Here is a 27,491-nt window from a genome sequence, read left to right as displayed (position 1 = left end):
GAGCCAGCAGAGCTGAAACCAGTGCCAGAAGCTAGAGTCTAAGAAGTCAGAAAGTGGCATCTGGATGGTTACCAAAGACAGGATGCCAGATTCAGATATCAAAGGTGGGTTATGGAGCCAGAAAGGCAAAAACTACAAAGACTAGAACAAGCATAAGCAAGCTGAGAATAGATGGGAGGTGTCTGGAACTTCCATATATATATATATATATATCTTATATATATATATCTTATATATATCTTATATATATATCTTATATATATATCTCATATATATATATATATATATATATATATATATATATATATATATATAAGATCTGCAGCCCAGGTGTAGTAGTGCTGGGTCAGGCTCAGATTCCAGTCCCATAATCTATAGTCTCTCTTCTCCAGTTGAGGTAAGCTAAGGCTTCTCATGGATTGTTGAGTAGAAAGCCCTGACATATTCTGGTGACTCCTTAGTGAAAAGCAGTAATTTGGGAAGTAGAAAATGATTCCTCATAGTCAGAGCTGGCTTCATGTGTATGTGCAACCTACACAGCTGCACATAGGACTCCATGCTTAGAAGGCTCCATGTTTGTTTAATGCTGTGCTGCTACTGTTTTGAAATTATTAATGTTTTATTCACAAGTGTCCCCACATTTTAATTTGCATTGGACTTTGCAATAATGTAGATAGCCCTGCTCATATATTTTCCCCCTGATTGTGGGGTCAGTTTGATTGGGTGTGCTTTCTATAACATGGTTGGGTTAATAAACACTATGTGTCTATATGTTTGTATTTAAAGGTTGGCAAACAGGAGAATATAAAAGCTGAAGAATCTGAACAATACTTTTCAGAATAAGTCTTAAACTAAGAGCCATAGTGTTAGCTCAGTTGTCTGTATGGCACATGGAAGGAGATTTCCTTGGTGAACAGTGTAGTGGTGGCTAGAACAGAAGACAACGTATAGGATGAGGGCAACATGTCAACAAGTGGTCCACCACCACCCAGATAATAGCAAGTCATGGAGGAAAGGGAAATCTCTGCCAGAGTTGGTTATGTTAATGTCCTGGGAACAAGCGGTAACAGCAAGAAGTTTTATTAGCCCTTTTGCCTTCATGTCAGTCCTTGGCCAGGCTGGCAGGTAGCCATAGTATTTAGTAAATATTATATTGAGAAGATAGGGAATGTAGCACAATCTCTACTACTCTTTGTTTTTTTGCCTTTTGCAAAACTAAGCTTTTCCTAGGTGGTTATGCAGTCTGACCCATAAATTATTTAATTGTTGAAGCATTAAAAAAATATTTCCATCTTACCCAACAGAGACTCACTGTGTTTTCCTTTGCCTCAACAGTCAAAGCTGCAGTGATAAGATTGTTTATCATGTAATATCACCTGACCTCCATGTCTCTTATCTTTTTTTAAATTTCTTAAATATTTATTTATTTGAGAGAGAGAGAGAGAGAGAGAGAGAGAGAGAGAGGGAGAGAGAAGGGGAGGGGCACAGAGAGAGGGAGACACAGAGAGAGAGGCTTCAGGCTCTGAGCTGTCAGCATAAAACCCCAGGCAGGACTCAAACCCACGAACCACCAGATCATGACCTGAGCCAAACCCCCTGAGCTTCCCAGGTGCCCCCTGACCGCAATGTCTTTAATGACCAGAAACTCTTGCTTCCTCATGAGGCAGGTGTCCATGGCTGAGACCAAGATACTGAAGATGCAGATGCAGGGTGTCTTTCTACCAAAGTAGTGGTAGGCTGGCCTCCACTCTGATGTTGGGGCAATTAGTTTTATCTTTGATGTTCTGGGTTGGATCAGAGCAGACTACAAATAAGGTGAAACAGACAGAGGTGCCAAATGCTGGAATATTTTGCTTGGTCGTAAATATCTAATAAATCTTTTTCCTTTTTAAAGACTCCTAGTGATATGGGAAGTTGAGCACTTAAAGTGCTCACTTAAGAAAAACCCAGGAGCCACTGGACATCCTTGAGTATTTGGAGCTTTTAAATTCAGAATTACTTGTTTCTTTTCTGGGGATGGCATCCTTTAGGGTCTGTAGGCAGTGCTGCTGGCAATGCTCAGAGAAGAAGTACAGCTTGTGGGTCCCTCAGGTGATGACAATATCATGGATCTTTAGTAAAGGGACAATGAGGATCAGGGAAAATGTGCAAAACTCTGATGGATAGGCATCATATCCTGTGAGTCCAGTTTTGAGGGCAGTTGAAGGGGGACACAAGTCCCTCTGAAGCTAGGTGCTATCAGCAGTGGCCTGAATTTATCATGGTTTATCAAGAAGGTATTCTGTGGAGTTGCTGAGGGCTTCTTCTTACCCCCAAGGACTAAGGGATGGTGTGCTGTGAGACTCAGAACAAGGCTCTGTCAGATTCTGTTGAGCATTAAATTACAGTAATTTTCTTCAGCTTACATAGTGGTGTTTATGCTGGGCACATACACTTGAAGTGCCTGCCCTGACCCAGAATAGGCACAACAATCCCTCCCCCCACCACCTCTGAGGTGTTGGCTAGAAGAAGGGGCAGATACATAAGTCTCCATGTTAGGCTTCTAGGCTCTTTTTCACTCACTGAGCCCTCACTCTTTTCCTAAGTTTGGCCTGTCAGAACCAAGCCACTGAAACCCAGTTATAAACTGAAATGCCCTCTGTCTGCTAACCTCACTCCTTAACAGTTATCTTCACCCCCAAGGCTGCAACATACTTTAATTCTGGAAATTTTAGGAAGTGCCCTTGCAGACCTCTCTTTGTTTTGTAAGAAGGGGATCTATCCACCATTCATCTTCCATGATGAAGTTGATTCTTAAATGTCATACTAAAATGTATTTATCTCTAAATAAAACAATTTAGCCCACAGTAGCTAAGAATGCGTTTAAATTTCGTCTTACATATAGTTCTAATTCTTTGAGGTTGTATGAAGTTTTGGGGGGAAGTACACAGTTTTGTAAAATAAATACTTTCACATTTCAAGTTACTCTCTTTAATATAAGTTCCAAGAACCTTGTTTGAAATTTCATTTCATGGTCAATTCAGTATATAATGAATAGCTTAGGGAGGTAATGGCGTGAATAACCTGGGCCATGAAAGACATGGATATGTTTTTTACTCCTTAATTTATACCTATTGTGGAGATGGCATGGGTGAATATAACCCTAATTATCTTCAGGGATAGAGTTCCTGTGTAATCTGCCAAAATCCATGGATTGCTATATATACAACAGTGACTATGCTCCTCAGGTTCTCACCCACTGGGGAGCCCAGAATGGGTTGCTGCAAGGGTCTCTCACATTTTGTCCCTTGATAAAGGATCTGTGTTATGGCTGATGCTTGGGCTTTCTGCAGGGTGCACCTCCATCTGAAAGAGGGACAAGTTGCTTTACAAGGAAGCTCTTCCCAGCCTAGGCCTTTAATCATTTAGAAGCAGTGTCCTTCTATGCATTTGGAGAACTGGGGTGCACATTTATTGACAAACCTTCCAGATGTTCAATCCATCATGAAACACTTGTTTCTTTCAGAACTCTATTTCTTCCAGAAATATATGTGTTTCCTATCACAGCTGTAATGAATTACTATAAATGTTGGAGGCCAGAAGTTCAAAATCAACTTCACTATACTAAGTCAAAGTATCAGCAGGACTGATTCCTTCTAGAAGTTCTATGGGAGAAGCCATTTTCTTGACTTTTCAAGCATCTAGAAACTGCCTGAATTCTTTGGCTTGTGGCCACTTTTCTCTGTCTTCTAAGCCAGTGATATAGCATCTTCAAATCTCTTTCTAGAAGTTCCTTGTTTCTGTTTTGACATTACTGTCTGACTTACTCTGACAACTCCCAGGTCCCTCTTAGGCAAACCCTTATTATTATTACATTGGGCCCATTCAGATAATCCAGAATAATCTCCCCATCTCAAGACCCTTAATTTGGTCATATGTGCAAAATCCTTCATGCCATGTAACGTAACATTCACAGATTTCAGGGATTAGGAAGTGACATCTGTGGTGGTGGGTATTATTTAGGTTACCACAAGAAAGCATAAATATTGAAGTATGAAGTTGATGACCTTCTTTGTGGTATGGCTTTATGCAAGGTCTTTCACAAATAATTTCAGTAAAAGTCCTTTTTTTGGTAGAAATATTTTTTAAAAGCTTTTCAGTATAAAACTATCCTATTTTTCTATTGTTAAACCAACAAGCAGTTTATAGTTTGATCACAGACTGTTTTATAAATATGATTTTAAACAGCCAATTATTTTGGATATATTTGATATTTTCCTCTTCAGTGTTATGGCAATAAATTAATTTAATATTCACCCAGTTGTCATGTGCCATTTCTTAAGACTTCTACTTTAGCTCAGCACTCATTAGAATTTCCTAATAAACACTGCAAAATGACTCCATCCTGAAATATTGTCAAATTACTATGGAGAAGTTACTTACACACAAAGCTCGTGTAATCAGGAATAGGAATTCTGAGCACTGATTTTTCTCTTTCTCTTTTTTTTATCTGTCTGTCTCTGTCTGTCTGTCTCTCTGTTTCTTGGAAACTTCACTCTGTGGAAGGCCAGCTGCAATGCTGTTACAAAACCTTATGGGGAGACCGTTTGGTAAGGAATGAATTCCTTCAGCTAAGAGTTAGCAAGGCCTGCCAACAATACCATGTGAGTGAGCTTGCAAGAGTGTTGTCCCCCATTTGACCCCCAAGATAAACGAAGCCCTAGAAACACCACGATTACAGCCTAAGGACTTACACAGCCTCACTACTCCTGGATTCCTGACTCACAGAAACTGTGAGATAATAAGTGTTTGTTGTTTTCAGTCATTAGTTTTGGGGGTAATTTATTTATTTATTATCTAATTAGTTTAGATAACTAATACACCAGCCTTGAGCATCTTATGCTTATATATATATACACACACACATATGTATACATATAGAAACAGTATATATTATATATATAAACAGTATATATTTATATACATTATATACAATATATACAATATATATTATATATATAAACTGTTTTATATATATATATATATGCACTTTAGACTGTTGGATTTTGAGTACTCCATAGAAGTCAGTAAAGGCATAGCTGGAAAAAGGGGGTGATTTGAGCTTTCTTAAGATATAGCATAATGCAGGAAAGTTCTACTTATATGTTGTAGGAATAAAACATTTAACAGGCACAGGAGGTGAGATGGGGATCACTGTAAGCAAATGGTTGCCATAGTGAAATGTTCATGGTGGCTTAGATTGTAGGGGAAAAAACTTACAGCATCCTAGATTCCCATAATTACTACAACATACTAGATGAGAATAGGAAGCCAGTTTTAGCATTAAGATAAGCAAAATCCAAGGTGGAGGGGGGTAGAGCACAAATCATAGAATAGCTACCAAATAAGCCAGGATTTCAAGGTATCATATTAGAAATAACTTTGAGGGGGCGCCTGGGTGGCTCATTTCGTTAAGTGTCCAACTTCAGCTCAGGTCATGATCTCGCAGTCTGTGAGTTCAAGCCCCATGTCAGGCTCTGTGCTGACAGCTCAGGGCCTGGAGCCTGCTTCAGATTCTGTATCTCCCTCTCTCTCTGCTCCTCCCCCACTATGAGTGCTCTCTCTCTCTCTCTCTCTCAAGAATAAACATTAAAAAAATTAAAAAAAAAAGAAATAACTTTGAGGTCCATCCAAACTAGTGGCTGATCATCAACCCCTTCTCTAATGTCACGTGTAATAAATATATAGAACTGAGATTGGAGCTACAAACCATTTTGTAACTGATTCATCCATACCATTTTTCCCTGTGGCACGTGAAAAAGGAAAAGCCAAATCATCTACCTGGTGAGCCATGTTAAATTGTTAAATTCAGCTTTTCTGGCCCTTTAAGGATAAGGCTTAGTTCATGATGTTTTGATTTCTTGGTTTTCCAGCTTTCTGTGTTGTGAGCTGGTACTACTCAAAGTTTATACACAAGCTCCCTGCATTTCAATCATGTTAAGAGAAAATTGGAAAAAAATATATATTTACTCTTGTGTCCTACCACCTTGTATTCGGATTCAATAAGTTTGGAATGGGGCCAAGGGATCTAAATTTTAGCTTATATAGCTTCCTTCTCAAAGTAATGTAGGGATCATAGTTTGAGAAACATAATTCTACAGTCTTTTTGGCAAATGAATACTGATGAATGAATTCTGGGATGAAGGCAACCACCAGAAAAGGAAAATGCAGAGCAGAATGTTGCCAGGAACCGTAATATCCTGCTTTTGAAATGGATTCATAGGCAGAACTCTGTTGTTAATGTCCTAGAACCCATAATAAAGACAAAAGGTAAGTTGGGATTCACCCCTCCAATTATTTGCACCCTGAGGATCCTAAAGTGGGATTTGACTTTTGGGGACAAAAAGGTGGTAGCTGATGATGTGGTCTCAAGAATCAATTCAGAGCTAGATGTTGGTTTACTATGAGTCACCGGCTATGAAGGGGAATTTTCCAGAATGCCAAGCAGTTTTATTAAGGACCAGCATCTATAACTATTTTGAAGATAATGATAATGGCTAATGTTCTTAAGCACTTATTTGTAAAGCACAGACCTAAATATTCTTATGTAATTCTCACAATAACTGTATAATATCAGATGAAGAAAATCAGATTTAGTAAAGTCACCAATTTTATTTAACTACTATGTGGACAAATGGGCTTTTAATCTGTCTGACTTCAAAGCCTGTGGGCTATCTCATTAGTTACTTTGCCTCCCTAAATGGTACTGTGAGGGAATGGAGAAGGCTCTTCTAAAAGGAATTAACTTTCACAGGAGAGGTTGCTAAAGACAGACTGAATCAAAGTTGATTATGCTACTCCTGTGATCAAAACTTCTGGAAAGTTTTACACAGTTAGTTTCTGGCCATTTACAGTATGATTCAGCATCTCTCAGAATCAAACATAGAAAGAGGCTCCATTTATTCCAATAAAATAATTGTCCATCTATGTGGATAGAGACCTTTAAGAAATGTTACTTGGAGGAGTATAACGGGAGTCCCAATTGGACCTAAATTGAATGCACTTTAAAACTCTTGTTGTAGAGGTCTACCAAAGGCAGATTTTTATGAGAAAGAAAGCCTCCTGGGAAATAACTATTACAAGGAAGAAGGGAATCTGGCACATATTTGTGCCCAACAATATCATCAGTACTGGAAAGAAAGAGTCATTATTAATATAGAATGGTGTCTGTTGCCCAGCCTTTCAACCCCAAATGACTCAGGTCAAGTGCTAGAAGGACCCAGGTAATATTTGACAGACAGAGCTCTTTTATCAAAAAGCCTGAAATCACTGGGAGCTCTGTGCCCATGCAATGGAGTAAAATGCAGGGGCTGGCTGAGGATTCTCTCCTATTTATGTAGAGAACGTATAGCACAGCATTGCTGACACTCTGAAGGCATCCAGTGAAGAGGTGGCTTCCATGATGTCAGCAACATCAGGCACTACACCATGTTTGGCACAACAGAGAGGTTTTAACCCAGGAGGGCCTTGCATAGTGCATATTAATTATCAGGATCTGTGCCAGAAAAAGGTCTTCATGATATTTTATAAGCCTTAAGCCTGAGGAGCAGACCTTAGCACTGAGATCCAGGAATGGAACAAAAGAGGGGGGGAAAAAAGGCAGTGATTGCATGGTATTTAAGAGAACTCTGTTTCAATCCATATGCGATTCTTTTAGAAATAATTAGGGGAGATTTTAAGAGATTCTAGAGATCCCAAATACTAGATAAAGGCAGAGCGCTAAAGAGGTTGTTTATTACAATTAATGTTGTTACCAAGTCTCCTAGATGCCTCTTAATACTCCTTGGTTCCTCCTATTTATGTCCTTGTGTTGAAGCAAATACACAGTAAATCAGTGCTAACCCATGTCACCAATGGAATATTGTGGAAGTGATAGAGTGTGATTCTAAGGTAGTTTATAAAAGGCAATAAAGATTCCACCTTGGTTTTTTAGATTGTTCACTCTGGGAAAAGCCAGCCTCCATATCTTAAGGACATTCAAGTAGCCCTGTGGAGAGGCCCACAGAGAGGGTAACTGAGGCCTCCCATAAAAAATCTGCATTTGCCAGCCATGTGAGTAAAATACTTTGGAAGCAGATCTTCCAGCCTCACTGAAACCTTCAGATAATGATGGCCTGGCCAACATCTGACTGCAACCTCATGAGAGACTGAGACAGAACTGCTCACACAACCCTCTTCAAATACTTAATCCAGAGAAACAGAGACAAATAGTAATAATTGCTGTTAAATCACTGAACTATAGAGTAATATGCCATGCAAAAAAGATAGCTGGTGCAAATATTGTCTCCATTTTTACTTTTAGGCTAAAAAGAGCATAAAGAGAAGCTTTGAATAAGGTGTGAATTGCTCCACAAGGGTAGGATGTGATCGGTGCTGAGACACTGGGAAACTTTTCTCAAAAGAAAAGATGAAAAGGTAGGTCCATTTGTGTTCAAAGGACAGATTTGTCTACAACATCGTGTACACAAAGAGAACTAAGGAATTAGGTGGGATAGAATGGGTAGGTCTGAGTTAGGGGAGTCAATTTTAGGAACTCAGATATGAACCTTAGGACACTACAAATATGAAGCCAAAGAGTAATGGAATAAATAATTGGTCTTCCAGAAAAATATTTTATCTGATTGGGAGTGATTGAGAGTTGAATGAAAGGCACTGGAATGAAATAGTATGCCATGGAAAATGGAAATAGAGGCTATATAAGTAGCTACAAGAGATTGTTTCATATTACTGTAAGTTGTCCTATGATCTGTAGTTATATATAAAACAAAGGTTTATAATTCTACCTTTAGCTTCAAAATGATATAATTATTAACCTTGGGCTAGCAATATCAAAATTCCCCATATAAGCCTCCTCATCTAAAAAAAATACAAGTAAAAGCAGTAAGTATCTTTTCAAAATATTGTTGCATGATGTGACAGAAAAGGACTAGAATATTTGTGAATGTAAAATATTTAATATTGCTAAGTAGCATGCTTGCATTAAATTCCTGAGAAAGTTACTTTTATTTCTTAAGTATTTTTCTCTGCCAAGAAATTAATTGTATAGTTTTCCAATGCAGTCCAAAGCAAATTATATTTTATATGACACTAAGTCATTGAAAGCTGTGATTCAGGACAGTATCTGTGAAATGACAGTAATAATGAGGGAAAGAGCATCAAAAAGGCTTGTTAGAGTATTATTTTTGATCCTAGTATAATAAATTCCCCTTATGACTTGTTATTAACTTATATAAATAGCTGCCTTCATAACCTTGCATATTCATATCTGGCTACATAGAAATTATTTGCTTTGAGGTCTGCACTCCATTTCATACTTGGAAAACCTCAGTTTCCTAGTTAGCCCACCCTTAGATGAATAGAAATTAGTAATAATATTGTTAAACTGTCAAATTATTGTAGAATACAAATTTAGAAATAGCAAATTGGCTTAGATTTAGAGCCACATAGATGTCATGGTGACTAACAAAACACCTGGAGTTTGAACGGTGGTTTACTAATTAACTCTTCAGTAACTTGGGTTTTCTTACACATTTACAAGCTATTTTTAAATTAAAAGTAATTCAATCCAATCCTGCAAATATTTGTGGATACCCACTTAAATGAAAAGTAATGTTACTTTGCTCTCATGGTTCCTGCACTCAAGGTTTATAATCTAGAAAAAGAAATAAGCAGGCACATAATTCAGAAATCAAGATAGACTATGCCAAATGACTTAGAAGAGATCACCAACAAAGTACATTAGAAATGTGTATTCAAATGAAGGGGGAGGGGGATTCTGGGAAGATGGCGGCGTAGGAGGACGCTGGGCTCACCCCGCGTCCTGCTGATCACTTAGATTCCACCTACACCTGCCTAAATAACCCAGAAAACCGCCAGAGGATTAGCAGAACAGAGTCACCGGACCCAAGTGCAGACGAGAGGCCCACGGAAGAGGGTAGGAAGGGCGGCGAGGCGGTGCGCGCTCCACGGACAGGCGGGAGGGAGCCGGGGCGGAGGGGCAGCTCGCCGGCCAAGCAGAGCCCCCGAGTCCGGCTTGCAAAAGCGGAGGGGCCTGACGGACTGTGTTCCGACAGCAAGCGCGACTTAGCGTCTGGGAGGTCATAAGTTAACAGCTCTGCTCGGAAAGCGGGAAGGCTGGAGGACAAAGGGAGGGTGAGCTGCGGAGCCCCCGGACGACAGAGCTCAGTATGGCGGGGAACAAAGGCGCTCGCCAGCGCCATCTCCCCCGCCCATCCCCCAGCCAAAATCCCAAAGGGAACCGGTTCCTGCCAGGGAACTTGCTCGCTCCGCGCGAACACCCAACTCTGTGCTTCTGCGGAGCCAAACCTCCGGCAGCGATCTGACTCCCTCCGGCTGCCACAGGGCCCCTCCTGAAGTGGATCACCTAAGGAGAAGCGAGCTAAGCCTGCCCCCCCTGCCGCCGTGCACCTTGCCTTCCCACCCCAGCTAATACGCCAGATCCCCAGCATCACAAGCCTGGCAGTGTGCAAGTAGCCCAGACGGGCCACGCCACCCCACAGTGAATCCCCCCCCTAGGAGAGGGGAAGAGAAGGCACACACCAGTCTGACTGTGGCCCCAGTGGTGGGCTGGGGGCAGACATCAGGTCGGACTGCGGCCCCGCCCACCAACTCCAGTTATACACCACAGCACAGGGGAAGTGCCCTGCAGGCCCTCACCACACCAGGGACTATCCAAAATGACCAAGCGGAAGAATTCCCCTCAGAAGAATCTCCAGGAAATAACAACAGCTAATGAGCTGATCAAAAAGGATTTAAATAATATAACAGAAAGTGAATTTAGAATAATAGTCATAAAATTAATCGCTGGGCTGGAAAACAGCATACAGGACAGCAGAGAATCTCTTGCTACAGACATCAGGGGACTAAGGAACAGTCACGAGGAGCTGAAAAACGCTTTAAAGGAAATGGAAAACAAAATGCAAACCACCACGGCTCGGATGGAAGAGGCAGAGGAGAGAATAGGTGAACTAGAAGATAAAGTTATGGAAAAAAGAGGAAGCTGAGAAAAAGAGAGATAAAAAAATCCAGGAGTATGAGGGGAAAATTAGAGAACTAAGTGATACACTAAAAAGAAATAATATACGCATAATTGGTATCCCAGAGGAGGAAGAGAGAGGGAAAGGTGCTGAAGGGGTACTTGAAGAAATTATAGCTGAGAACTTCCCTGAACTGGGGAAGGAAAAAGGCATTGAAGTCCAAGAGGCACAGAGAACTCCCTTCAGACGTAACTTGAATCGATCTTCTGCACGACATATCATAGTGAAACTGGCAAAATACAAGGATAAAGAGAAAATTCTGAAAGCAGCAAGGGGTAAACGTGCCCTCACATATAAAGGGAGACCTATAAGACTCGTGACTGATCTCTCTTTTGAAACTTGGCAGGCCAGAAAGAATTGGCACGAGATTTTCAGGGTGCTAGACAGCAAAAATATGCAGCCGAGAATCCTTTATCCAGCAAGTCTGTCATTTAGAATAGAAGGAGAGATAAAGGTCTTCCCAAACAAACAAAAACTGAAGGAATTTGTCACCACTAAACCAGCCCTACAAGAGATCCTAAGGGGGACCCTGTGAGACAAAGTACCAGAGACATCACTACAAGCATAAAACATACAGACATCACAATGACTCTAAACCCGTATCTTTCTATAATAACACTGAATGTAAATGGATTAAATGCGCCAACCAAAAGACATAGGGTATCAGAATGGATAAAAAAACAAGACCCATCTATTTGCTGTCTACAAGAGACTCATTTTAGACCTGAGGACACCTTTAGATTCAGAGTGAGGGGATGGAGAACTATTTATCATGCTACTGGAAGCCAGAAGAAAGCTGGAGTAGCCATACTTATATCAGACAAACTAGACTTTAAATTAAAGGCTGTAACAAGAGATGAAGAAGGACATTATATAATAGTTACAGGGTCTATCCATCAGGAAGAGCTAACAATTATAAATGTCTATGCGCCGAATACCGGAGCCCCCAAATATATAAAACAATTACTCATAAACAGAAGCAACCTTATTGATAAGAATGTGGTAATTGCTGGGGACTTTAACACCCCACTTACAGAAATGGATAGATCATCTAGACACACGGTCAATAAAGAAACAAGGGCCCTGAATGAGACACTGGATCAGATGGACTTGACAGATATATTTAGAACTCTGCATCCCAAAGCAACAGAATATACTTTCTTCTCGAGTGCACATGGAACATTCTCCAAGATAGATCATATACTGGGTCACAAAACAGCCCTTCATAAGTTTACAAGAATTGAAATTATACCATGCATACTTTCAGACCACAATGCTATGAAGCTTGAAATCAACCACAGGAAAAAGTCTGGAAAACCTCCAAAAGCATGGAGGTTAAAGAACACCCTCCTAACGAATGAGTGGGTCAACCAGGCAATTAGAGAAGAAATCAAAAAATATATGGAAACAAACGAAAATGAAAATACAACAATCCAAACGCTTTGGGACACAGTGAAGGCAGTCCTGAGAGGAAAATACATTGCAATCCAGGCCTATCTCAAGAAACAAGAAAAATCCCAAATACAAAATCTAACAGCACACCTAAAGGAAATAGAAGCAGAACAGCAAAGGCAGCCTAAACCCAGCAGAAGAAGAGAAATAATAAAGATCAGAGCAGAAATAAACAATATAGAATCTAAAAAAACTGTAGAGCAGATCAACGAAACCAAGAGTTGGTTTTTTGAAAAAATCAACAAAATTGACAAACCTCTAGCCAGGCTTCTCAAAAAGAAAAGGGAGATGACCCAAATAGATAAAATCATGAATGAAAATGGAATTATTACAACCAATCCCTCAGAGATACAAACAATTATCAGGGAATACTATGAAAAATTATATGCCAACAAATTGGACAACCTGGAAGAAATGGACAAATTCCTGAACACCCACACTCTTCCAAAACTCAATCAGGAGGAAATAGAAAGCTTGAACAGACCCATAACCAGCGAAGAAATTGAATCGGTTATCAAAAATCTCCCAACAAATAAGAGTCCAGGACCAGATGGCTTCCCAGGGGAGTTCTACCAGACGTTTAAAGCAGAGATAATACCTATCCTTCTCAAGCTATTCCAAGAAATAGAAAGGGAAGGAAAACTTCCAGACTCATTCTATGAAGCCAGTATTACTTTGATTCCTAAACCAGACAGAGACCCAGTAAAAAAAGAGAACTACAGGCCAATATCCCTGATGAATATGGATGCAAAAATTCTCAATAAGATACTAGCAAATTGAATTCAACAGCATATAAAAAGAATTATTCACCATGATCAAGTGGGATTCATTCCTGGGATGCAGGGCTGGTTCAACATTCGCAAATCAATCAACGTGATCCATCACATTAACAAAAAAAAAGAGAAGAACCATATGATCCTGTCAATCGATGCAGAAAAGGCCTTTGACAAAATCCAGCACCCTTTCTTAATAAAAACCCTTGAGAAAGTCGGGATAGAAGGAACATACTTACACATCATAAAAGCCATTTATGAAAAGCCCACAGCTAACATCATCCTCAACGGGGAAAAACTGAGAGCTTTTTCCCTGAGATCAGGAACACGACAGGGATGCCCACTCTCACCGTTGTTGTTTAACATAGTGCTGGAAGTTCTAGCATCAGCAATCAGACAACAAAAGGAAATCAAAGGCATCAAAATTGGCAAAGATGAAGTCAAGCTTTCGCTTTTTGCAGATGACATGATATTGTACATGGAAAATCCGATAGACTCCACCAAAAGTCTGCTAGAACTGATACATGAATTCAGCAAAGTTGCAGGATACAAAATCAATGTACAGAAATCAGTTGCATTCTTATACACTAACAATGAAGCAACAGAAAGACAAATAAAGAAACTGATCCCATTCACAATTGCACCAAGAAGCATAAAATACCTAGGAATAAATCTAACCAAAGATGTAAAGGATCTGTATGCTGAAAACTATAGAAAGCTTATGAAGGCAATTGAAGAAGATTTAAAGAAATGGAAAGACATTCCCTGCTCATGGATTGGAAAAATAAATATTGTCAAAATGTCAATACTACCCAAAGCTATCTACACATTCAATGCAATCCCAATCAAAATTGCACCAGCATTCTTCTCGAAACTAGAACAAGCAATCCTAAAATTCATATGGAACCACAAAAGGCCCCGAATAGCCAAAGGAATTTTGAAGAAGAAGACCAAAGCAGGAGGCATCACAATCCCAGACTTTAGCCTCTACTACAAAGCTGTCATCATCAAGACAGCATGGTATTGGCACAAAAACAAAAAACATGGTATTGGCACAGACCAATGGAATAGAATAGAAACCCCAGAACTAGACCCACAAACGTATGGCCAACTCACCTTTGACAAAGCAGGAAAGAACATCCAATGGAAAAAAGACAGCCTCTTTAACAAATGGTGCTGGGAGAACTGGACAGCAACATGCAGAAGGTTGAAACTAGACCACTTTCTCACACCATTTACAAAAATAAACTCAAAATGGATAAAGGACCTAAATGTGAGACAGGAAACCATCAAAACCTTAGAGGAGAAAGCAGGAAAAGACCTCTCTGACCTCAGCCGTAGCAATCTCTTACTCGACACATCCCCAAAGGCAAGGGAATTAAAAGCAAAAGTGAATTACTGGGACCTTATGAAGATAAAAAGCTTCTGCACAGCAAAGGAAACAACCAACAAAACTAAAAGGCAACCAACGGAATGGGAAAAGATATTTGCAAATGACATATCGGACAAAGCGCTAGTATCTAAAATCTATAAAGAGCTCACCAAACTCCACACCCGAAAAACAAATAACCCAGTGAAGAAATGGGCAGAAAACATGAATAGACACTTCTCTAAAGAAGACATCCAGATGGCCAACAGGCACATGAAAAGATGTTCAGCGTCGCTCCTTATCAGGGAAATACAAATCAAAACCACACTCAGGTATCACCTCACGCCAGTCAGAGTGGCCAAAATGAACAAATCAGGAGACTATAGATGCTGGCGAGGATGTGGAGAAACGGGAACCCTCTTGCACTGTTGGTGGGAATGCAAATTGGTGCAGCCGCTCTGGAAAGCAGTGTGGAGGTTCCTCAGAAAATTAAAAATAGACCTACCCAATGACCCAGCAATAGCACTGCTAGGAATTTACCCAAGGGATACAGGAGTACTGATGCATAGGGGCACTTGTACCCCAATGTTCATAGCAGCACTCTCAACAATAGCCAAATTATGGAAAGAGCCTAAATGTCCACCAACTGATGAATGGATAAAGAAATTGTGGTTTATATACACAATGGAATACTACGTGGCAATGAGAAAAAATGAAATATGGCCTTTTGTAGCAACGTGGATGGAACTGGAGAGTGTGATGCTAAGTGAAATAAGCCATACAGAGAAAGACAGATACCATATGGTTTCACTCTTATGTGGATGCTGAGAAACTTAACAGGAACCCATGGGGGAGGGGAAGGAAAAAAAAAAAAAAAAGGACGTTAGAGTGGGAGAGAGCCAAAGCATAAGAGACTGTTGAAAACTGAGAACAAACTGAGGGTTGATGGGGGGTGGGAGGGAGGGGAGGGTGGGTGATGGGTTTTGAGGAGGGCACCTTTTGGGATGAGCACTGGGTGTTGTATGGAAACCAATTTGTCAATAAATTTCATATATAAAAAAAAAAACAAATGAAGGGGGAAGCTTGGGGTTTGATGGTAGGTAATAATGTATATCTTAGAGGGGTTACTGTCAGGATTAAATAAAATAATTTACATACAGCAATTGAAGCATACTAAGGTCTCGATAAATATTGGCATCATTGTTTTCATTTCTATAGCTGCTGCTATTTTATGTTTTCCAATAGAGTTTATTTATATAAGGATAATCACATTTGCTCACTTAATCTGCATTTGTTATTTTGGTTGTCTTGACTTTATTGGATCAGAAAGTTGATCAAATCAAATATACTGACTGCCAGTCAATACATAAGAATGGCATGGTAGAATTTGAATACTTCCAGTAGATTAATGGTAGCTGGTTATTGCTGTCACTACCCCTCCCTGCAGTCCACAATACTCTCTTTAGATCGGCTGGGATTTCCAAGAAGCAACTCATCTGGAAGTAAAAAGTAACTTCCTTGGTTCCCCTAGACATTTGGCTGTCCCCATCACCTTTCCTTTATTTCCAAGATTAGGAACTTCACTGTAAACTTCCCTAGCATGTAAATCCAGTGATCCCACAGTCTCTGTAAAGAGCCATTGCTCAGGCACACAAAGGTTACACCATAGGTCATTAGAAGACTGCCTGCTTTGTCTATAATCCTCAGCCTAAGTGACTCTGAAGATCACTCTTTGATTTTTTAAAAATTATTCCAACTATAGCTGAAATGTGCTTTTTCTCTTCAGTTTAAACGCCTTTTTTTTTTTTTTTTTTTTTTGGTTCAGGGAAGGGGAACTTATCAGTTATTTACACATTTATATTTTTAAAGCTCAGTTGCCATTCTGCATGCAAGTTGTGGCTATGTAAAAGTCACAAAAGCTTCCTTTTGTGGGCTGTGGAATGTCAGTATGTGATTCATAGAAAAAAAGCACTACTAGATTTCATCTTATGAAACTGTTAGACCTTTGAAGATGTCCACCTATTTCTTTCCCTATATACTACATATTGTCTAGCAAAGGTGATTCTCAATCAAGGTTTCTGAATGACTAGATGAAGTCAATGTGTATTCTTTTTCCTTTACTCTCCTGTTGTTGCACTCCCTTCAAATTCTACACAAGATAATAAATTTGCCTAATGAATCCTGGGTTGGATCAACTCAGGAAAAATCTCAAGAACTTTTTCTGTCTCTGTTATTTATTGTGATAATGCCAAAGGTTGTTGGTGTCTTTCAATGACTTTCTTTGTGCATATTCAACTTATACAATATCTTAGACAAATATTCATATTTTTTCATTTGAAGGCAAAAAGGACATGCTCTGCAGAGAAATAAGCAGATATAATACTAAGGTTTATGTGATTGTGTTTTCACCATGTAGTTAGATTGTTTGGATGGGAGGCAGTTTAGTATGGTGCAGGGAGAATTCTAGAACTCATATTGAGGCTGGTTCTGGAACTGCCACTCTTTAGTTGCATGACTTTAGAAAACTGTCTTAATCTCTTATAACTCCAGTATTCTCATCTGGGAAATAAAGAGCTGCATTCTATGAATCCCAAAGCTGCCTGTGAACTCTGCAATTCCACAAATCTAACATGCTGTGATCAGAAAAATAAACTGAAGAGGTGAATTTGGTAATTCAGGTAAAAATATCTAGCATATATTAAATAAAAGATAAGATGGAGTACTTGATTTACTCACTTATCAAATGTATATTGCACATTTACTATGTCTATGGCACTGGACTAAGTGGTATGTGTATGTGTATGTATTGAGTGTGGTAGGAATCCTAAAATGAGGCTTAGAGTCTAGTTAAAGGAGATTGGGTGTGTACATGAGTAACGCTCACTGACAAGGGCTCTCCATTTTAGGAAATTAACTAGACAATTGAGCTACAATTCATTTTATCTTTTAAGACAGCACTTGATGTTCTGAGATAAATGGCTCAATCTGAAGTTACTTCAGAGTGAAATAATTTTACCGCATATCAGAATATCACAATTTGTAGGCACAAAGCTTGCCAAGTCCATAAGAATATGTGGGTGTACTTGTTTAAAAAAAAACATGTGATTAGGTCAGAAAACTCTTCCCCAGGGTCTGCCTTAACTGAAGACAAATAAACCAATCCCAATCCTGACTGATAGTAATAATAATTTATAAAACAGGTGGTAGAGCTGAACAGAAAGATTAGAGAAAGGTGTTAATCAAATTCACAGTGGCATGCTTATACAAGAAAGCAGCAAGAAAATAGATGGTTGGTGTCTGGGACTGCTGGGTTCTGTTAGGTAATTTTTTAGCTTTGATTAATGATGCCACCAGACTACAGTGCCTAATCCTATATAGCATATTACAAATCCATATCCTTCTTCACACAGGCTCCTCCCATCCACATTGCAAACTGTCTGCAGCATCCTCATTTCTGACGCATAAACACATTTTCTTAGTTTAGGTTTAATTTTTCTTAAATGCTCAGTCATAGAGCAAAAGATGATTGCAAATATAGGTGGATATTTATAATTTATATACTAAGGTGGAGGGATATAGAAGGAGGTACATGAATACAGACTTTGTTGTTTTAGGCATATGTAGGAACATTGAAGACTTTTTTTTTCCCCCCAGGAAGACAGGGAAGGTTTTAGAGTGGTAATCTGGGATGAAAAAGAAGAATGGGAAAGTAACATTAAAATATGTTAATTTCAATATTCCAAGTGAATGACCATTAAGATTTGTGAAAGTGGGAATCAAGAAACTTAAAATTATTGTATTATTATCTAACCTACAATCTATACACATTTTCCCAATATTTCCAATAATGTCTTTTATAGCTTTTGTTTTGTTGGAAGGACATCCATATTGGGATTCTGGCATAGAGCTAGAGCATTAATTCATTGTTATAAATATAGATTTGAGAGTCACTCGCTAGGATGGAAGTGAAGTTACTAAGGCAATAGTTAAGGTGAAATCACTATAGAAAGACAGAATAAGAAATAAGGTTAATTAAGGACAGAATCGTGAGGTAATTTTATATTAACTTTTAAATTTTCAAAATTATTGTATAGTCAGTATTTTCCATATTTAGTCAATCAAAATTATTTAATTAATATTCTTGTTTGTGACAAGTTATGAAGTTATTAAAGGGTGGAACTAACACTTGGTTTTCTGACTCCTAAGCATGTGGTCCTTCTACTATAACACAATTACAGCCCATGAATACATCGTATGGGTTCTGGAAGACACTTCAGTGTGGCTTATTCAATTTTCCAAAGATAGTTGTAATAAGATTTCCTAAGACACATGTTCTTTTGCAATGTGACTTGGCATTCCCCCATCAAGGGGTAGGATCAGCATTCGGGACATGCCACGGAGATATAAAAAGTATGCTTCCCTTTTTACTGGTGACATATAATGTAATCAGTATGAGTTAATAAATACATACTTGTTTATATCTTCATATTATTCTAAGAAAGATTTAAGGCAGCTCGAGATATTTTGTGGCATTACCGCTTGAAGTCCTCAGAATGTATACTTAGATCACTGAACCTATTTTTCTAACCAAGTGTGTGGTTTTCTTTCCACATAATCTTTTCGTATTGCTCCAGCTGTTCCCTTTCAGAAATGTCTTCTTTCAAAAGTTATGCTTTATTTTTATTTTTTCTATTTATTTACTTCTTTGTGTGTATGTGTATTAATTCCAGGATAATTAACACAGTGCTATATTAGATTCAAGTGTACAATATAGTGATTCAACAATTCTAAATATTAGTGCTCATCAGGATAAGTGTTCTCTTAATCCCCTTCACCTATTTTATCCATCTCCCATTCACCTGCCCTCTGGCAACTACCAGCTTGTTTTCTGTATTTATTACTGTTTTTTGTTTGTCTCTTAATTTTGTTTGTTTTGTTTCCTAATTTCCACACATGAGTGAAATTATATGGTATTTGTCTTTCTTTGACTGACTTATTTCACTTAGCATTATACCCTCGAGATCTATTCATATTGTTACAAATGGCAAGATTTCATTCTTTTTTATGGCTGAGTAATATTCCTTTCAAGAGTTATTATACCTACCATTTTAGAGACAAATTATCTAGTACAATTAGTCTCATGAGTTGATGGAAATGCTCACATCAAACCATATGTCTAATAATGTCCCTACGTCCACTAGCCAGAGGCTTAGGCAAGGAGTGATAGGACATAAGCAGAAAATAACTACTTTTTGTCTTGGAGCCTCTGAGAAAAAGTAAGTAGACCTCAGTGAGTGATGTAGGTAGAAAAGAAGAGGGTGAAAGAAACCACTATCTGTAACTCATTGACTAGCATCAGGTTTTGTGACTTACTGCTTACTTGATGTCAAACACTGTGCTCTGAACTAGAAGGCATAGTTACATTCAATTTCTAATATAATTTCCTTTCATTTTATTTTGTTAGTTTGTGACTACTTACTGGTGTTCAAAAATCCTGGAAAAACTTGAAGAATTTTTTTTAAAAAGTGTCAGCAATGGGATTCTACTACCTTATGAGCCACACTAGCTCTTTATTTCCATTTATTTATTTTTAGAAGATTATCTATATCTAGTGAGAAATTTAAACATTGCCATGGGGAGAACATCAACACAATGCCCACTTCTCATCTCTAGTCCTTTAGTTTCCTCTCCAAAGTCAACCTGTTTTCTAATGTTTGTGTATATATAATCTGAGATACTCTAGATTTGTCAAGTATGTACATACATATCTATACTGCTTTTTTTTGTCCATTTAGTAGCATATGATTTTTGCTTCTTGTTTTTGTTTTTTACAGTTGGTTTTTAAAATAAAGTTTGGTCCACATCAGTATAAGTACATAATAGAAGTCACATTTGTATAATATTCCATCATACACCTGCACTGTGATCCACTTAATTGTTTTTTATTGATAGATACCTTACAGTGCATATCAACTGATAAAAAGTGCTTTAAAGTTTGAAGTTGTAAAAATGCAACATAACTTTAAAGTCTTTAGGTGAATTATACAAAACGCCACAAGGTGGGGATACCAGGTCATAGAAGTGTATCTCTGAGTTTGATTCTTTATATTCTCTGGGGTTGTTAGTTTGTTACTGTGTTTCTATGCCTCTCCTTGTGTCTTTTCCCATTTGTCTTGGTTTCTTTCTGTCTACCTATGCACATTTTTACTCATTAAGCCTTTCTTTGTATTTCACTGTTACATGGATGTACTTTAGAGTTTAAGTGTAAAACAGTAAAAAGCATGGTGAGTGAAATAGGACTGAGTTCTGATTCTGACTCTAATCAGATCTCAGACTTTTTCTATTTACATCTTTAATTTTTACATTTAAAGGTACTGATTTTCCCATTTGTTGAGCAAAATAATCTCTAAAGCTCTCTTTTCTACAATTCTACACATTATTTTATTTATGTATCTGCTTATTCGCCCATCATCTAATACATTTTGAGTATCTACTATTTACCAGATAATGCAGGAAGCACTAGTAGGAGGGGGGGAGATTACAAAGATGTATAAAATGCCTCCTAGTTTTGATTCAATCTAGTGAAGAACACAAACAGAAACAAATGACTACATTATGAAGAGTAGCAGAATGTGCCAACCCAAAGTTTGCCTCTTTGGCATATAGATTATTTTAAACTGATTATTTTGAGAAACAGTGGACACAGGACAAGCTCTGAAACAGAGTATAAGTTATCCTTTTGCAAGGGAAATTTACATTTATAAAATAAATCTCCATTTGTAAGGATGTCTCTCTCTGTGTACCAAGAACAGAAGGATGACACTAAATCACAAGAGAATCTTATTAATGGAGAAGGCACAGATTTAAATTTGCATAGCAAACCTCGGCCTTGTTTACCCTTGCTTTTCCTGGTAATCTCACATAATTGGCCTCATCCCCACCCCCCAGCACACACTCCTTTCTTTCTTTTGTCTTTAGCTGAAGATAGTTTTAAACTGGTGGCTTAGGCCACCTCAGGGAGTTACTCATTTTTCCCTGTGTATCTCCCCTGTACATATGAGGTATATGTGTTAATAAACTTCTCTAATTCTTCTCTTATTCCATCTTTTATTATAGCAGAGAGCCAAGAATCAGAAGGATAGAGGGAAAAGTGTTGTTCTTTCCCTACACTTGGTTATAATTACACTTATTAAATGGAATTTTAAGCTCATTTACTAATTTAAAAAGTGGAGAATAGAATAGTTATGTGCCTTAATTTTTTTTTCCTTATTGTAATTGAACTATTATTTTCTGAGGACCATTTGCCCTCAAGAGAAACAAACAAGCAAAAAAAAATAAATTTCTGAGTATATTATTTTAAAACAAAAAGTGCTCAGGACTTTGCATACCAGACAGCTTAATATTTTTGAAGATTCTTTTTAGTTTGTATTCAACTATTATAACTCATATGCTTGGTAATTCAGGGCAGCAGATGCATGTCTCATCCTGATTAATAAGGGATAGTGCACTAGGCACAGGTCGAACCATAGACTGGTTGTGAGGGAGAGATTTCATTTGTCATTGACAAAAAGCAGAGTGAGGGACCGAGATCTGGAGCCCCCTTAGGCTCCTAACTATATAGGAGCACAGGGGCAAGAAGCCAGAATTGTAAAGAGAAAAACACCATCTTTTTGGAAACAATAAAATGTAATGTCTCCTTGGAGCTTTGCTTCATTTAAAAAAAATACAGAGAATCTGCTCAGAGCTATTTGCAGGCTTCTCTTCCATCCATCACGCCTGTGCTTACTAACCTATATCAGATTCTTTTAAAAATATTTTTTAACTGGTAGATATTTAATTGGAAATTTAACATTTGCAGACAGGAAACCATGTTACCCAACTTATAAAGAGGTGTTGATAATGAAAATGTGAGTGGGATGACATTTAACAGCCCATTGGCTGAAATGCCATTACTATTTTAATTCATACAGTTTTTTTTATTGTTGTTGTTTAGTTTTGTTTTTCTGTGAAAAAGGAAGCACCATGAAAATGACCTGTCAACTTTCAAGGCTGTATTTATATCTGTAGGCAAGATGACTAATCAAATTAAAAATAAAATTACATTAAACCATGTATCCAGTTGCAAGAACAAAAGTAAAGTGCACATTTTATAATCTTTCATATTAATGATAACATTTAATATAGAGAGCTGAGCTTTTTATAAATATATTGCCTTTCTGAGCCTCGATTTTTCCATTTGTAAGGGGGAAATAATAAGAGTAATATAAATATATATCTGACTGGATTCTTATGAGAAATAAATAAAATAATGGATTTTAAAAACTTATAACTGTGCTTGGCTCAATTCTTCTTTATATTATTAGGTGATCTTTTAAGTCTATGGAATCAGAAGAATATCATTCTAGGGCAGAGAAACAAAGGTGAATGTGACTAATAAATAGGTATAACTTTCAAGATTTGCATAAATTAAAAGTTAGATGCATTATTCTGTTGAGAAGAGCTGAAGGGATTCCTTCTGTAATTTATTTCTGAGGAATTAATAATCTGCTATTTGTTTTAAAAGGGACACTGTTGGGGGTGGGTTCTGAGCATACTGAAAAATGCCTATACTTTCTTTTTAAAAGAAATTACAAATGTTTGGTCAAATAAAAATATTTTTGTATGGATTATATTGCATAGATACCTTTAAATATCATTTTTAAACATGATTCCATTAAAATCAAACATGAAGTGCATAGATCCATTTTGCCAAATAGCTCCAGCTCTTTCTCCTTAGCAAATGATAGGACTGACAGATTCTTAGTAGAAACTGACATTTTTGGAGAGAAAGCTTGTTTGGGAGCTTCTTCAAGCTTAGCAACAAAAACCTAAACACAAAAAATCTTCTAGAAGTGGCTCCCATCTCTTTTTAATGGTTATTAATGCGACTCACCTTTGCCTGAATTCTGAACTTAGCCCAGTTGTATTCCTTCCTTCTGTCTCTCACTAGTCCGGCCTTCTCCCTTCTTTCTTGTTTTTCCTACTTTTCTCCCTCCCACAGTGAAAAGAGCAGTATGGAACTTCCCTCTAGAGACCCTCCACCTCAAACAGCCATATGCGTTTAATGTATAATGCATGAGAAGCAGCATGAGCTGCGATGATTCCAAAGAGAAGCCTTCAAGGCTGGGCTCAGGAGGCATTCCTCAATAGTAATTAGAAAATCAAACAGCATCTTACTGTTGTTCTTGTCATTTCATGGCAGTGTAATTACCCTGGCTCAAATAGTGCTGGGAGAGTGATATATTGCTATAATACAACCTTCTCAACACAATTATTGTGCAAATTCACTTATTCATTAGTATGGGTTCATTGTCCTCAGAGTTTCCTACTTAGATTTGAATGGAAATGTCACTTTTTTATGGACACTTTCTAACTTGAATTGCACCACTAAGGTCTCTGGCAGAGACAAAAAATGTGAAGCTTGATTTGGATATTAATTTTCAGTATCTTATAATAAGCAACTATTTTGGGAGAGGAAGCACAGGTCAAGACTCCGGCATGGTCTTGAGGCTAGTAACCTTAACTTTTGAGAGATGTCCTTTTTCTTTTCCTTCTGAACTAAGAATAGTGTTTGAAATCAAGACTTGACTTTTTACTCCATCATTATATACAAGATTTTTGCATGTAGTCAGGATTAAAAAGAACAATAACAAAACAAAAACCTGAAAAGTAGTAGAATGTAGAAATATTTTTTGGGTATGACAGATTCCAGAATATACCACCTAGAAATACGCCATTTTGACATATGGATTATTTTGAGGTAAAGGCCTTTGAGAATAAGATGCAGGAAAAGCTCTAAAAAACCGAGCAGAGGTCTTGCTTTTGTAAAAGAGATTTCCATTTGTAGATGTCTCCCTCTCTCCAGCATGAGGAAGAGGAAGAGGGGCACTCTTAACTAGTAGCCAGTGCTTAAATCTGCATAAAAAGCTTAATTAAACAACCTTTGTTCACCAAACTTTTCCTAGTTACCTTCCCATAACTTGCTTTCTTCTCTCAGAAGTCCCAGATTCCTTTTCCTTTGCTTAGCCTAAATGGTATATAGGCCCCAATTCTAAACACTCCTTTGGGTTACTCATCATGGGGTGCTCACATGTGTACATGTAGCATGCACATATTGATACAGTTCTGTTTGTTTTTCCCTTGTTAATCTGTCTATAACTAGTCTAATTTACAGGGCTCCAGCTGGAGAACCTAAAATGGGTAGAAGAAAAGATTTTTTTCCTCCCCTACATGTGTAAAGAACTCTTAGTAAGTTCAAAAGAGAGAAGGAAGAAGGAAGAAGGAAGGAAGGAAGGAAGGAAGGAAGGAAGGAAGGAAGGAAGGAAGGAAGGAAGGAAACTGTTTCCTCAATGAATCGGTATGCCTGACTTCACTTTTTACCTCTGCAAAGACAGCTCTACAATTCTTAGGAAAAGCTTGCAGGAGATACATTATTTATTTGAAGATATCAGTCAAGGAGTTGGCAAAGGTGAACAAAGGCAAGCCTGATGCATAATGATATAGGGTATAATTCATCTCATTTACATAGAACCTGCAGTCAAAGCTCTGTGAGTATTTTATATAAGATATATGCATAATTACTTCATAAGTTTCCAGGGCAAAGACATTTGATACAATTATAGGAATATTTTATAAAGGAGAGAAGACAACATTAAAAAAAATCACAGTTTCAATAAGTTGGAAGGAAATTTAGATGGCATAGACTTATAGAATCATTGAACTTAAGCTCACATAGGACCCTAGATAATAGATAGCCTGATCCTCTTATTTTGCACAATGAGGTTATACACCATTCAACCTGTACTTAAACAACTCCAGGGACAGGGAGCTCACTTTTCTTGTGGCTACTACCCCTACATTTGAGTGTCTTAAATTATTATACAAATTTCCCTTTAGCAAAGTTCAAAGTCCTTCTTTATTAGAAACAAATAATAAAACAATGATTATTTTATCTGAAATAGATCATTTTAACATTTTTTGTACATTTTAGTATTTAATTAGCACAATGATATTTTGATATTGTGGCACAAATCAATGGTAAAAAATAGATTGTTTATTGGTAGCATTATGGAAAACTGGTTCTCTATATAGATTGAGAACCCAACAACACATGCCTAGTTAAATGTCTACATGTGAAAAATAAATGTAAAAGATAGTAGAAGACAATGCAGAAAAATATTTTGGTGAGTTGGGGCCTAGGAAGGTTTTTTAAAACAAAACTTTAAAATTGTAAAACATAAGAGGAAAACATATTTTTATCAGAATAAAGGATCTGTTCAGTGAAGGACATCATAGACTAAGATAATACACAGACAACAGAATGGTAAAGAGGAAAAGGTTTGTAATATCTACAACTGAGAGAGGACTAATATCTAAACTATAAAAGAAATTTTTGCAAATTAACAAAAAGAAGACAGAAAACCCAATAAAATAGGCATAAGATCTGAAATTTACAAAAAGGCAACCTAATGAGTTATCAAAGAGATGCTCAAATTCATTTGTAATGCTGAAAACACAAATAAAAGGATGATGAGCTATCATTTTATACCTATACTCCTAGTAATAATTAGAAAGCTAGGTAGCACCAAGTATTGACAGGGTGGTAGTGATAGAATAGTCCACATTTATTGCCAGTGGGAGATAAAAATAATGGAGCCATTAAGAAGAGTGATATAAATTGACTTACTCACAATAACTTTTCTTATACCTTATATCTAAACTATTCCTTTTCCCAATGTATATCCCCAGGAAAGTCTCACACTGATTCATTAAGGGACATGTACAAGAATATTCATTGGTCCATTATTTGCGGTGGTGGGAGTTGAACCAATCTGGATGTCCATCACTGGGAGAACAGATAATAGAAAGTGGTGGGTGTATGCCATGGAATATCATGTAGTGGTTAGAAACAATGAATTCTGTTCACATAGCAAATGTGAATGAATCTTAAAAACACAGTGCTTAGAAAAGTAAGAACATGAGTAACACACAAAATTATGTACCTAAATGAATCCATAAATTTGAATTCATGATTTGAATGCACTCATCCAAAACAAACAAAATCACATTTTTGTAAGACATATAAGCAAAAAGAAATACATTGAACAGAATTGAATGACTGCCTGGAGAGGAAGTAGTAATGGGAGGCAGGTAAGGGTGTAAAAGGCACTAAATGAATAAAAAAAAAGAGAGGTGTTTTTTTAATGGCCAATGTTAAAAACATGTCGTGAGCTATGGGCCCTGATTAACTCAGTCCTTTGCACTTGAGGGTCAAGGAAAAATGCTATCTTTTAACAATGACCTTGAGAGAGCCTGAAGTGCCTTTTGAATCATGCAAGAAATCATTAATTTGTTTAGTATTAGTAAAATTGTATTGTACTCCAAATATTTGACATTATAATACTGCACATGAACATGGGGAGCTTATTTTAAATTATTTGAAAATGTTAAGCTAATCAAATATATGGTGAATTGTGAAGTTATTCTTAAGTAGGTAGTTTAGAAAGAAAAAAGCTACAAATATTGATAATAAAATGTTGAACATTTATTCCTTCTACTTCACTACAATTTTCTGTTTTGTATTTCAAACCTTATTTGGAAACTCTCTTTGGTCTTTATTATGTTGTAAGTAACAGCCCCAAAGCTATTGTCTTTTGCCTTTATTTGGTATCCTTGTCAATATATTTTTTACAGCCATTATGAAATAAAATCTTTTCTAAATTACTTCCTGCTCAGGAACAAAAGTAAAAGTCTGTGGGTAAT

Source organism: Lynx rufus, unplaced genomic scaffold, assembly GCF_022079265.1.
Source record: "Lynx rufus isolate CCGP_SWC_20201006 ecotype Redwood Valley unplaced genomic scaffold, mLynRuf1.p SCAF_1, whole genome shotgun sequence".
Classification (NCBI taxonomy): domain Eukaryota; kingdom Metazoa; phylum Chordata; class Mammalia; order Carnivora; family Felidae; genus Lynx; species Lynx rufus.
Note: the sequence above shows the minus strand (reverse complement) of the source record.